A 14,695-nucleotide genomic window follows, 5' to 3' on the forward strand; every position below is an offset into this window, starting at 1 on the left:
AAAGATCTTCGATGTGTTTAGGTGAGAGTTCCAAGGTCTCTTCAGTCTGTGAATAATGTCTGCCTGTCTTCTCTGTTTTTATTCCCATCTGCTGTAGCAGGAACTCCTTTGATGACAGCTGAGCAATGCACTGATCAGGGAGATTCTAGCCTACGTCCATCCTGGGTCGGAGCTTCATTGCGTGTGCCTCAGAGAGCAGAGCTCTCGCCTCTGCCCGCAAGAGTGGAGCGCCGTGTCTCTCTGAGGCGTCTGCCCCCCGAGAGGAGAGAAGGCAAATGTTTTGAAATCCCATACATGTCTGCCAGGTACTCTAGCACAAGGTAATACAGAAATAGATTAACTATTGATTGGAAATGTGTTGAAGGTCTCAAAATTTCATAAAAAAGGCACATATAGATAGTGTGGATCTGAATCTTAACTGTATTTTGGTCATATTACCCTCCAAACATTCCCCTACAGGAATTTTAATGCAAAGGGAAGATATTATCTTAGAATGGATTTTTTTTTTACCACATAAACCAAGTAAAAAAATCAAAAACTTATGTGGAAATGGTCTAGCAAGAATAGACCTAGGAGAAATTATAGTACCCTTTAATAATGATGAAGCTGTCAAATTAAGGGAAGAAAGTGAACCCTGGCAAAGAGTTTGTCGTAAAGTTTTGGGAGAGATTAAGAACAACTATCCCAAAAGCAAGAGAATTCAAGGTATAAAGAGAACTAACTAGATCCTTCCTCTAATTGTATGAGACACACCAATAACTGGAGCCCATATATTCTATACTGATGCAAAGAAATCTGGAAAGGCAGGTTAAAAATCAGAGGATTTAAGTAAAGTGAATCAAAATCCATATGATTCTGTCCAAAAGTCAGAATTATATGCTATTCTCATGGTACTAAGGGATTTTAAGGAACTTCTCAACATAGTTACTGACTTGCAATATGCAGAACGAGTTGTTTTGCATATTCAAAGTGCAGAATTTATACCAGATGGTACAGAATTGACTTTATTATTTATTCAGTCATAAGATACAATCAGGAATAGGAATCATCCAATGTACATAACACATATATGATGCCATACGAGTCTGCCAGGTCTTCTAGCACAAGATAATGCAGAAATTGGTCAGTCATTGACTAGAAATGTTCTGGAGGCCTCAGAATTTCATAAAAACATCGTGTCAATAGCAAAGGTTAAAAAAAAGACTTTTAAATTATGTGGAAACAAGCCAAGGAAATTATAAGAAAATGTCCTACTTGTTCTTTATATAACCAAGCACCACTACCTGAAGAAGTACTCCAAAGGGTACTCAAAGAAAGGAAATCTGGTAGGTGGATGTGTTCTACTTTGCAGAATTTGAAAAACTAAAATATGTACACCACACCATTTATACCTATTGAGGTTTTCAATGGGCAACTGCTTTGAGTTCAGAAAAGGTTGGTTCAGTAATCACACATTTATTAGAAGCTATGGACATCATGGGTATACCTGTACAAATAAAGAAAGACAATGTTCCAGCATATGTCTCTAAGAAAATAAAAGTTTTGTTGTTATTATAATATACAGCATATTACAGGTACACCACTCAATCCTACAGGACAGGCAATTATAGAAAGATCAAATTGAACTCTAAAGGATATGCTAAATAAACAGAAAGGAATGATAAATACCCCCAGAAATAGATTGTATAATGCTTTATTGATGGAGGAGGGTCATCTGTCTATTGTTACTTTCATTGGTTAATAAAGAAACTGACTTGGCTTTTTGATAGGGCAGGATTTAGACAGGTGGAGTAGACAGAACAGAATTCTGGGAGAAAGAAAGCTGAGTCAAGCAGTCGCCATGATTCTCCAACCCCAGATGGATATAGGCTAGAATCCTTCCTGGTAAGCCACCACCTCATGGTGCTACACAGATTATTAGAAATGGGTTAATCAAGATTTGAGAGTTAGCCAATAAGAGGCTACAGATAACAGGCCAAGCAGTGTTTTTATTTTTTTTATTTTTATTTTTTGGTTTAAACGGGCCAACAGTGTTTTATTTTTTATTTTTTTTTATTTTTTATTTTTGGTTTTTTGAGACAGGGTTTCTTTGTGGCTTTGGAGTCTGTCCTGGAACTAGCTCTTGTAGACCAGGCTGGTCTTGAACTCACATAGATTCACCTGCCTCTGCCTCCCAAGTGCTGGGATTAAAGGCGTGCACCACCACCGCCCGGCTCCAAGCAGTGTTTTAAAGAATACAATTTGTGTGTTGTTATTTCGGGGCATAAGCTAGCCAGGCGGCTGGGCAGCAGGAACGTAGCCTGCCGTTCCTTTCTACACTTTATTAACTTTCAGTTTTCTAAATGCTAATGAGAAAGGAACAATAGCTATGGAGAGGCATTGGATAGTAGAAAAAAACTACAGAATTACATCAGCCAAATACTTTAAAGATGTGTTGACCTCAGAATGGAAACCAGGACATGTGTTATGTTGCAGGAGAGGTTTTGCTTTTGTTTCCAAGGAGAAGAAAAGCTATGGGTACCATCAAAATTGATAAAGATTCGATTTGAACAAGAGACACTCTTAATTAGAAGAGATGATAGTTCATCAAACAGCATGGCTGCTTACTCTAAACAAAACTATAAAATAAATGCTTTTTATTTGATTAGATATAGCTTGTCAAAAGAGAATATCCCCAAAATTAGGGTTGGGAAATGGTTTTGTTTCTGTCATTTCAGGAGAATAAAGGTATTCAGCGAAGGAATCTGAAGACCACTGAACAAATGAGGCATCTGAAGAAAAAAAGTGAAATCATCTAGAAAACATGTCTCAAGTAAAAGAGTAATTGGTCTATTGGTAAATCACACTTCCAACAGGATAAAATTTCATAACTCTTCCCAAACGTTTGTTTCTGCTATTCTCTACAGATATATAAGGCAAATGGTCTTTTTGTAGCCCTAGACCAACTAAAGATTAAAGCTGACTATGAGTTGGAATACGGCTCTTCTTCTCTAAACCCAAGCATGCTTATTAAAGTAAAATTCAAAAATCTCTGTCTCATGTCAGAAGAGCAATCTGATATGGGACAGAAGAAAAACAAATATTTAAGTACTATTTTATTGCCACTAATCTCATAATCCTTTGGTTTTATATTGACTCTTTAACAGCTTTTCTTAAGGTATAAAATGTATAAAATATGTATTTATATATATCAAAAATATATATTAAGCTTTTTGTCATATTAATGGTCATATAGAGTACCATCTAAATCTAGAAACGGTTTCATCTACCTTCCTGTACATGATTTCGAGTGTGAGTCTCTATCAGTTTTCTGTAGTGAACCTTGAGCACACCTAACAGCAACCTTTAAAGACTCCAAAACGATGATGGGGCCCCACAACAAGGATTCCTTCAGGACTATGATAATACCACTAAGCTGAAAAACACTACCTAAAAATTGGCTTTTGAACCATAAACTGCTCAGAATAATTTTGAGATGGCTAGTTGAGATCATGCTCATCCAGCTTAACAGACTACTCTAGCCAGAACTTGAGAGAAGTCCTGCATTTCCCATTATGCAGAGACTGTTCAACAAATAACATACCAACCTCTCCCAGGACTTGACAACTAACCCCAATTTTTCTTTTCAGGATCCCCTAAAGATACTGTGGCCCCCAGACAGCATAAAGTAAATTCAAGAATGTGATATCCACATTCCCAAGAGGTGGGGTAAGTGGTTTTGGTCGTTATGAGCATTTGTCATTATTTAGGGGTTTGGTTACAAGTTATTATTGGTATTGGTCAGGAGAAAAGATAAACAAAGGAAATTAGATTCAAGGCTCTTGTTTTGAAAAGAAAAAAGGGGAATACAGATATGATAAGATAAAAGGGGAGATTACTGAATCTACTCTGAAAAGAAAAAAGGGGGATATAGATATGATAGGATAAAAAGGCAGATTATTAAATCTACTTTCAAAAAGCAATTACAAATTTTAAATGCTTTACATCGTATTGAATTTTTGTATATTGTATATAATTTTTTCTATTGATACAAATTTGAGATTATAGAATATACTGTATATACATTTCTACTCTTGTTCAAGGTATTATACTTATAGAATTCATTTAACAATGTAGTGCAAATTTCTAGTCCTTGAAAATTATTATTAAGAACTGTTTAGGATAATACAAAGTTGCAGGTTAGTAGTTAATCACCTATCATAATCAAACTTATAGTCATGTTAGGTATGCTTTCAAGGTCAAACAAAGATATATTTTAGATAGACAGGTCATTTCCAAACACTTCAGATATCTACAAAATATGATATTTAAGATGGTTTAATAATATGTTCTTTTTTTTTTAAATGACAATGAGACATGTTTGCTCCTGAAAGCCCCAATCTTCTTTAGAGAAGATAATGGGCATTGAAGAAACTCCACATGGAGTTTACTTTCTTTGTGGGCAAAAGTAAGCCACCGGGCAAGAAAATGCCTCTGCCTTGACTGCTGACAGTATGCTGTCCTAATTGGACAAGCAGGACACAAAAGAGAATGACTGCCAAACATTGTCAAGACAAGACAGACAGCCTTCAGAATATCGTGATTCACAGAAAAGTCTTTTGAACACACTAAGCCTGTAGGCTGAAGATGGATGCCCCAATGTGGCAGAGGTAACTGTCCAGGCAGCCAGCTGTTTCTGGCATTTCTCACATTTTTTGGAAGCTTGTTTTGGAAGTCCTACTTACTCAGCTAATATTATTTCCTTCTTGGGTTTCTGGGGGAGTTGAAGACTAGCTAGTTATAATTTTCCTTGCTTATCAGACACAGAAAGCAAGTCATGATAGAAAGTAAATTAGGTACAAGATTTTGGACTCATCAAAATAGCATAGATATGGAATATTTTCTCTAAATTTGTCAAATGCAAATGGACCAGGTACTGATGATGTTTTTATTGCCTATATATATTGTATATAGTATTGTACTTATTGTATATGTATTTCTTATATTAGTTATAGCCTTCTTTTTAAATTTTAGACAAAAACATGTAAAAAAGTAGTATATTATTTGTTTTAATAAACCAGAAGATCGGAGAGTGAAACAGCCCCACTGGTCAGCCTTACAGACCAGGTAGTGGTGCCGCACACCTTTATCCCAGCAGCCACACTAGTTAGCCACAGAAGTTGGGTGGTAGTGGTGCACACCTTTAATCCTGCACTAGAGAGAAATATAAAATGGGAAGAGATAGGCCTCAGCTCAGTCTCATTCTGAGGATTCGTGTAAGTAGGATCACCTTCCAGTCTGACGTAGAGGAAAGAGCCAGTGGCTGGCTGTTTTGCTTTTCTTATTTTCAGGATGAACTCCAATATCTGTCTCTGGGTTTTTATTATTCATGCTCCAAGATTCTAAAATTTTTACAGCTGCCAGAAACCCTCTTCATTTCATTAGTGGTATTCTTATTTATGTAATTATTTAAAGCTATATAAATTAATCTTTCAATTAAGTTCTTTTTGTCTAAATAGGTAACAAATGGGGGGTTACTTTATATGTATGTGTACAAATGTGACTTGTATGTATATGGACCCAGTGCACGTAAGCATGTAGAGATCAGAAGAGGAACTGGGTCACCTACAACCGGAGTTACTGAAAACTATGAGCTGCCACATGGGCACTGCGAACCAAACTCAGGTCCTCTGCAAGATCAGTAAAGGCTCTTAATCTCTGAGCCATTTCTCCATTACCAACAAGTAATAAGTGCGTAAATTTGAAACATTTCTTAAAAAGTATGTGTGTTTATGATCTATATGTGTGCGTGTGTGCTTGAGAATACTATGGCACATGTTTTTAGGCATGGTGTACACAGTAAAAGTCTCCTTCAAACAAAAACAATGACAATAAGCAAGCAACAACAACATAAAACAACCACCACCCAAAAAAGAAAAAAAAAATCAAAAAACAAAACCTCAAACACAAACACAAAAAAATCGAAACACAAACAAAACAAAACAAAACAAAACAAAACAAAACAAAACAAAAGAGCCAGGATGTAGTTCAATTGATAATAGGCTTCTTAGCATGCATGAAGCCCTGGCCTCTACTCCTAATACCAAATTAACCAAGCATTAACAAATGCCAGTAATCCCAGAACAGCCTGGGATATGTGAGATGTATTTCAAAACTTTAAAAACAAAGAGAAGACAGGAGAGCAGAGGAAGGAGAGAAGAAACAGGACAAAAGTGAAAAGAAAAAGGTTAAGAGACTTTTGGATATCAGTTACCTTTGAAGTAAGAGTCAGCTGCTGAAGAGTTCCCTCTGTTTCTGCTGATCTTGAGCCTCTAGAGGGTCAAACTGGCCACAAAGAGTCCAAGGCCATCATAGAGAGAAGACAGAAATACTGGGGGAGAATTTCCTTCAGAGAACAGGGTGTCAGACTAATCAACCCTCCCTTAGGGCTGACAGAGTTAAGATCAGTGGTTAAGATCACTTGCGGCTCTTGTAGAGGACCTGGTTCTTCAGAACCCACATGGTGGCTCATAACCATCTGTAACTCCAGTTCCAGGGGGCATCTGACACCCTCTTCTGACCTCAGCATGTGCCAAGCATATACATGGTACACACAACATGCAGGCAAAACACTCATACACATTCAAAAAACAAAACAACAGAAAAACTGTATGATCAAGCCTTACCTCTTGCCTAGGATCCACTCTGTACAAAGTGAAGGCCTATCCTTAGAGAGGCACTGGTAACTTACAGCCAATTTAGAAATTAGTAAATTAGCTCAAGTGCCAATACTTCCACACAACTTTTCTGCATCCCCCTATATAGCAGAAACTGTTTTTTTTTTTTAATTTTTTGAATGACTTCTCATATAGCTCACTTGGGTGTGGTCTCTTATACTATAGATGTGGCTGTAAAACATGTACTCGCTCTCTTGCTTCTGACTCTTACTTCTGGCTGCGAGACTGTTCCTGTTCCCCGTTCGTACAGAGGATTGTGATTTAGGACAGTGATCAGTAAATCTTCCCTAATAAATAACTCTTTATTATACATAATTCTGAGCTAGTGTGCAATTATTTTGTATCTCCCGCCATTATGGCACACCCATGTGGTGGACTAAATCCATGTAAAACCTGAGAAAGCTTTAAAAAGAAATCCTAGACACAAAAGAACAGAGTTAAGCATAGTTTGGTAGCAGCATTTTCTTGGGTGGGCTCTGTTTGCTAGAAGCAAACAGAGGCATGGCTCCTTTAAGAGAGGTTTCGCTGATTCAGCGGTAGCAGCAAAAAAGCTGTGCCATTTTGAAATGCTGGATTTCTGAGCTATGCTGCCAGTGCGACCTCTGGCTCTTTTCGGAGACCAAACATTTGAATGCAGTTTGTAAGCAACATGTTATGGCTTGCTTGGTGGAAACATGGACCAGCTGTGTGCCTAGAGACGGGGTGTTGTGCATGGCTCCCGGAGGCAGCAAGCAGCTCCACTAAGCTGGGCTGGGTGGGGCAAGCAGACACTTCCATATTTCCCCTAGCAATGGTGCAACTTAAGTTTTTAAGCATTTTAAAAAGTACTCCTGGACAGTAAAGAATTACAGATATACAATAAAACAAAGATGAAAAAGATCTCTAAATGAGACATAGTGTGTTTTTAAAAAGTGTGTAGGTTTGGGAAGAAGAAGAAAAAGAATATAGACTGTTATAAAAAGAAGTAAATGTTATTAAAATTAAAAAAGATAAAGTCTTTAAAGAGACAGTACAAACAGTCATAGATTAAATAAATAAATAAAAATGAGTCACATAAAGATGGAAGGTTCTCAGAGAGTCTGGATTATGTATATTATTGTTTTTCTTTGAATTTTTTGATTGTAAAGGAGCTAAGTACAGAGAGACATTTCATTGTATGGGCTGCTAAGCTAAGGCAACATAGATATTTTAAAGGTATCTTGAATTCAGAATTTGGGTCTAAGGATATGTTGCTTTGGGAAAGAGGTTCTTCTTTTGTTTCCACAGAGGATTAGGACCTGTGGATTCATTCCTGACTAAAAGGTTTGATGGATCAAAATCCCATGAAAGGTCACCTTGAACACCCCTCAAAAATTTACTTCGCTCAATAAACAGCAGAAAGCAGTTGGAGAGTACTATGCCCAAATTCCCAAATATTGTTTATAAATGTTTCTTTATATTTAAAGAGGGATATGATACAGAGATTTGGATTGGTATGGATCATGGTTTATTGATGCAAATTAAAGGTCAATCTTGTTATACGTACATTTCTGCTCTTGGTTAAGGTATTGTGTTTATACAGCTGATTTAAAATATGTAATGTAGGGCTGGAGAGAGATGGCTCAGCAGTTAAGAGCGCTGCCTGCTCTTCCAAAGGTCCTGAGTTCAATTCCCAGCAACAATATGGTGGCTCACAACCATCTGCAATGGGGTCTGGTGCCCTCTTCTGGCCTGCAGGCATACACACAGACAGAATATTGTATACATAATAAATAAATATTTTTTAAAAATGTAATGTATAATTAAGAAATACAGGGTAATAGATAATCATCGATAGTAGTCAAGCATGTAGTTGTGTTATAGTTTCTAGATGTACAGAGATGTATTTCAGATAGATAGGTATTCTTCAAACTTTTCAAAACTGCAGTTAGCATGCTGTAGGATTTCTTTACTCCATTAACCTGTGAGTCAACTCCTATGGTAGATTTCCTCAGATGAATAGATTATAGATAGGTACTGATGACAGATAGACAGATGATTGTTTGATTGATGGAATATGGAGTTGATTTAAAGACAGATGATAGATATATAGATTGATGAAAGTTTGGTAGACAGGTAGATGATAGATATAAGTAAATGTTAGGTAGATGATAAATGATAAATGGGTAGATAGATGATAGAGATATAGATAATTGAGAGAAATATTTCCTTTTTCTCCTATGAAAAATTCTAATTGAAGTACATAACCTCATCTTCAATTATGCATTAAGCAGTCATATAAAATTCTTCACTTTTTATCACTGTACACATTTAAAGACCATCATGCCTAAAGTTTTCTTGATAAAACTTTCTTTTAGGATTTTTTTGTAAAACAATATTCACTGTTAAAAATCATTCTCCTCCTTTTTAATAACAAGAATTTTGCAACTCAGTCAAAACCATTAGGAAATTCTTGCCAGATTAAAGTCATATCACAGTAGTTAACAGTAAATTTAACTTTTCATTAATTTCATGGTCTTGAATGCTCATTGTTTTGACTTATTATATGATTACTGAAATTCAAACATAACAAATACAAAGTCTTCACATATGTGCATTTATATTCCATGTTGTGATATGTTTACATGTATGTAATAGGCATCTTTATTATCAAGGCTGTTCTTGAAGAGTTCATCAAAAGCTTTTTTTTTTTTTTTTGGTTTTTCGAGACAGGGTTTCTCTGTGGCTTTGGAGCCTGTCCTGGCACTAGCTCTGTAAGACCAGGCTGGTCTCGAACTCACAGAGATCCGCCTGCCTCTGCCTCCCAAGTGCTGGGATTAAAGGCGTGCGCCACCACAGCCCGGCGCATCAAAAGCTTTTAAGAATAACCGTTTTCATCTTGCTGTGCATCGTGACCTATAATTTTTATAAACTGAGATTTACTGTTTGATAAAAATAATAGCAATGAAGATCTAAATAATAAAAAAGACTACAGAATATGACAAAATGTTTTAAGAAGTTAGGACTTTTCTTGATAGTAATAAACATCTGCCCCTGACAGCAGCAGTTACTTCAAGAGGAAGATGGGCATTGAAGAGGTTCCTTATGGAGTTGGTTAGCCATTTGGGCAAGAAACTCCTCTTGCCTGGACTGCTTAATGGGACATGTAGTACCCACAGAGAAATGACTGCTGAACTTGCCTAAAGGTAAGATGATCCTTTGGGGTGCCTACTTCATTAAAGAGTCTGCTATATATTCTGTAGGACACAGAAAAATGTGACTGACAAACTGCTAATATAGGTGGAATTATCTTTGAAATTTCCTGCTTCATGGAAAAGTTTGCTGGATATTATGGGTCTGTAGGCTGAAGATGGATGCCCCAATGATACAGAAAAACTTTAGGTGACTGGACAGCAAGAAGTCTCTGTAATAGACTAGAGTCTGGAAGTTGCTTATAATGCACTTACTGTTTACTTAAGTAATATTATATCCTTCTGGAGTCTTTGATGAAGTTGAAGAATATATAGTAATAATTATTGTTTTCCTTAGTTATGATAAAAGATAAGGTAGATATAGATATTATAACTGTAATTCTTAATTGATACCTGTTTTGTTATGTGTGATTTTACTATGCTAAAGTTAATGTCTTCCTTTTTATTTAAACAGAAAAGGGGAGATGATGTGGGATTCCCCTCTGTATGCTGTGATTACCAATAATGAATAAAGAAACTGCTTTGGACCTATAGCAGGGCAAAACTTAGTTAGGGGGGAAAACTAAACTGAATGCAGGGAGAAAGAAGCATGGAGTCATACAGAAGCCATGTAGCCCTCTGGAGACAGATGCTGGGAACTTTACCCAGTAAGCCACAGTCATGTGGCGATATAGAGATTAATGGAGATGGGTTCAATTAATAAGTAAGAGTTAGCCAATAAGAAGCTAGAGCTAATGGGACAAGCAGTGATTTAAATAATATAGTTTGTGTGTGATTATTTTGAGGTTAAGTGGCCTCCTCCTTAATAAAGATCACTGCTTAAAGAGCACTTGTTGCTCTTGAAGAGGACGCAAGTTCAGTTCCCAGCACCCATATCAGGCAGCTCACAACTGTCCTTAACTCTAGCTCCAGGGAAACTAAATATGTCTTCTGATTTAGATTCTGCACTCATGTACACAAACCCATGCATGTATGCTCCCTCTAGCCCATGTGTGCACAGCTTGACATGGGTACATCTCTTTATTCCCAGTACCCAGGTGGTAGAGGCAGGCAGGTCTCTTTCTGAGTTTGAGGTCAACCTCATCTAAGTAGTGAGTTCCAGTCCAGCCAACACTATATAGTGAAACTTTGTTTCATTAAAAAAACAAAACCTAGCTGGGCGGTGGTGGCGCACGCCTTTAATCCCAGCACTCGGGAGGCAGAGGCAGGCGGATCTCTGTGAGTTCGAGACCAGCCTGGTCTACAGAGCCAGTTCCAGGACAGGCTCCAAAGCCACAGAGAAACCCTGTCTCGAAAAACCAAAAGAAAAAAAAAACCAAAACCTTTAAAAAGTAAAAATGGGCACTGTATCATTTGTATGACATATCCAAATGCATTAAGATACCCTAAGGCTGACAAGATGGCTCAGTGGATTAAAGCAGTTACTGTGAAAGCAAGAAAATTTGACTTGGAATCCACAAAAAGCTGCAAGTATATGGTCGCTGAGGTTTGTAATCCCAGCATCCCTACTGAGATGGGAAGTGGCTGGCTAGCCCAGAGCAAGTAGACCGGCAACAACATAAAAGACCCTGCCTCAACAAGGTAAAAGGAGAGAATGAACAAAAGCTGTCCTTTGACCTCCACAGGGTTGTAAACACACACACACACACACACACACACACACACACACACACACACACGCCCAGGATCATGAGAGGTGGTGTAAATACAGGTGAAATAAAATTGGCCAAGTATTCATAACTATTGAATATTAAGGTAGTGAGTACATGATAAATAATTTTCTTTAAGTTTAACTATTTTACATAAGAAAGTTTGATTTTCTCTTTCAGTACTAGCTATAGTATTTTATAAGTGTATTTCTTCATATCACACTATTTACATACACATGAAGATGCCTGTGTCAATGTCAGGGATGATTATGATTTGGGAGAACTTTTTGGATTTTCTACATTGAATAATGAAGTGAAAAATAAATAACAAAGTACTTGGGAAAATTCTCTAACATTGTGTGTTTCAACCTTGGCACAAATGATATTTTAGGCCAAATAATTCCACCGTCCCAAAATTATGTTGAGTTTTTGTGTGTGTGTATGTGTGTGTGTGCGCATGCACGCACATACATGCGTGGCCCACAGCACTCGTACAGAAGTAAGAGGACAACTTGTGGAAACTAGTTTGCTTCTTTCACATTTAAGTAGGTTCTGGGGATTGAACTTAAGCAATAGGCTTGACAGCAAGTACTTTTACCTACTGAGGCATCTTACCAGTTCACCAAATAATTCTCTGATGGGGTGACTATCATGGTATACTGTAGTGCTGAGCAGCGTTCCTGGCTCTGACCCACTAGATGCCAGCAGCACCACCACCCCTCCATCTGCTCTTGGTATGTTCAAAGTCAAGAGGCAAGATCACCCACAGCTAACATAACAACCACTACGTTTTTGGTCTCATAAATATAAGCTCTCTAATCTTTAGATCAGCCTGCATATTTAAAAAGTTTCAACATGCTTTTCTTCCTTAGTCTTAATTCAGGTACTAATGTTCTTTTAGTTCAGGCTATTACAAGAAGAAACATCCATATTGATGTAGATCTAGTGATTCAACAGAAACTGCACTACATCTACTTAGGAATTCATCTATCATTCATCTGTTCAGAAGCCTGAGACCATAGACTGTGAGCTTGACAACACGATACCCTTCAGAAAGAGAAGAACGCATGTAAGGCTCCATTACTATCATGGTGAGTAGCATGGTGGCAGGCAGGAGCTGGAGAGGTAGCTGAGAATTCTATATCTGGATCCACAGGTAGCAGGAAGAGACAGTGAGCCATTAAGTAAGTCTGTAAGCCTTGCTTGAACTTCTGAAACTCAAAGCCCACATCCTCAAGGACACATTCCTTGATCAATGTCACATCAATTCCAACGAGGTCTTGAGACTATGAGGGCTTTCTTTCTTTCTTTCTTTTAAAAAAAGATTTACTTATTAATTATTTATACAGTATTCTCAAAACTCTGCATGTATGCCTGCAGGCTAGAAGAGGGCACCAGATCAAATTACAGATGGTTATGAGCCACCATGTGGTTGCTGGGAATTGAGCTCAAGACCTTTGGAAGAGCAAGCAGTGCTCTTAACCACTGAGCCATTTCTCCAGCCCCCCACTTTTTTAAATTTTTATTTATTTATTTATTTATTTATTTATTTATTTATTTATTTATTTATTTTTTGTTTTTGGTTGTGATTGTTCCATCTGCATCTACCCCTGCACACTAGAAGAGGGCATATCAGATTCCATTATAGATTGTTGTGAGCCGCCATGTGGTTGCTGGGAATTGAACTCAGGATGTCTGGAAGAGCAATCAGTGCTCTTAACCACTGAGCCATCTCTCCAGCCCTGGCCATTTCTACTATTCAAACCATTACACAGTGTAACTCTTTAAAAGGACCATGGTGGATCATTCCATTTTGTTTGTCTCAAAAAACAAACAAACAAAACCAATTCATTTATTCATTCATTCATTTGTTTATTTTTTGAGACAGGGTTTCTCAGTGTATCTCTGGCCATCTGACCTGGAATTTACTCTGTAGACCAGGCTGGCCACAAACTCACAGAGATTTGCCTGCCTCTGCCTCCCCTGAGTGTTGGGATTAAAGGTGTGTGTCACCACCTTCTGGCTCAAATAAAACTTCAGAAGATCTGTCTTTCTGGCTACATGCAGTTTGTCTTCCACTGACATCAACTAATCCATTTTGTCCACTTCATTACAGAAGTACTAATAGTTTTAATGATCTTTATACCAGCCAAGTCAGACAAGCAAGTCTTCACTGATGTTACTTAGTAACACTGAGGAATAATCTCAGATTATCATATTCTTCTTAAAGCATTCCTTACTTATGTCCTAAGACCCCATCTTCTCTCCTTCATGACTGAGCCTCCAAGCATTAGAAAGTTTTTGACCTCAGATTTGAGACCTTCCCCTTCTCTTCACCACTTATTATAATAGTTGCCTGCCATACTCAGTCATGGTCTTTTTATTTCCATTGTTTTATTTTTTAATATTTTATTTATTTTTAATTATTATTGAGTTCTATATTTTTCTCTGCTCCCCTCCTTGCCTCTGCCTTCCTGTTCAATCCTCTTGGGATTGTGCTTTGTAGGCTGGCTTTCTTTGCTTTGTTTAAAAACCACCAATGAGTGAGTACATGTGATAATTGTCTTTCTATGTCTGGGATACCTCATTCAAAATAATGTTTTCTAGCTCCATCCATTTTCCTGCAAAATTCAAGATGTCATTATTTTTTCTGCTGTGTAGTACTGCATTATGTAAATATACTACATTTTCCTTATCCGTTCTTTGGACGAGGGGCATTTAGGTTCTTTCCAGGTTCTGGCTATGACAAACAATGCTGCTATAAAACATAGTTGAGCACATGCCCTTCTGGCACAGTTGAGCATCCTTTGGATATATACACAAAAGTGGTATTACTGCGCCTTGAGGAAGGTTGTTTCCCTATTTTCTGAGAAATTGCCACACTGACATCCAAAGGAACTGTACCAGCTTGCATTCCCATCAGCAATGCAGAAGTGTTCCCTTTTCCCCACAATCTCTCCAGCATAAGTTGTCATCAGTGTTTTTGATCTTGGCCATTCTTACAGGTATAAGATGGAATCTCAAGAGTTGTTTTGATTTGCATTTCTCTGATGACTAAGGATGTTGAACATTTCCTTAAGTGTCTTTCAGCCATTTTAGATTCCTCTGTTGAGAGTTCTCTCCATTTTTTTAAAAAACTATTCTTTCATGTGTTCTTTTG

The 14,695-nt window shown here is 37.4% G+C and overlaps 1 protein-coding gene across 4 annotated transcripts in view; it reads right to left on the bottom strand.

The window, feature by feature from the left end:
* Window positions 1-14,695, bottom strand: part of Scai (suppressor of cancer cell invasion) — a 144,994-nt gene that overhangs the window by 66,784 nt on the left and 63,515 nt on the right. The window contains exon 2 of one of the 4 annotated variants that reach the window (XM_026777339.1): window positions 6,254-6,324. The exons of the other annotated variants lie outside the window; for them this stretch is intronic. The gene's annotated coding sequence lies outside the window, so the exon portion shown is untranslated. The remainder of the gene's footprint in view (window positions 1-6,253; window positions 6,325-14,695) is intronic. 4 annotated transcript variants of the gene reach the window in all.

This window comes from Microtus ochrogaster, chromosome 4 (genome assembly GCF_000317375.1).
Source record: "Microtus ochrogaster isolate Prairie Vole_2 chromosome 4, MicOch1.0, whole genome shotgun sequence".
Lineage (NCBI taxonomy): Eukaryota > Metazoa > Chordata > Mammalia > Rodentia > Cricetidae > Microtus > Microtus ochrogaster.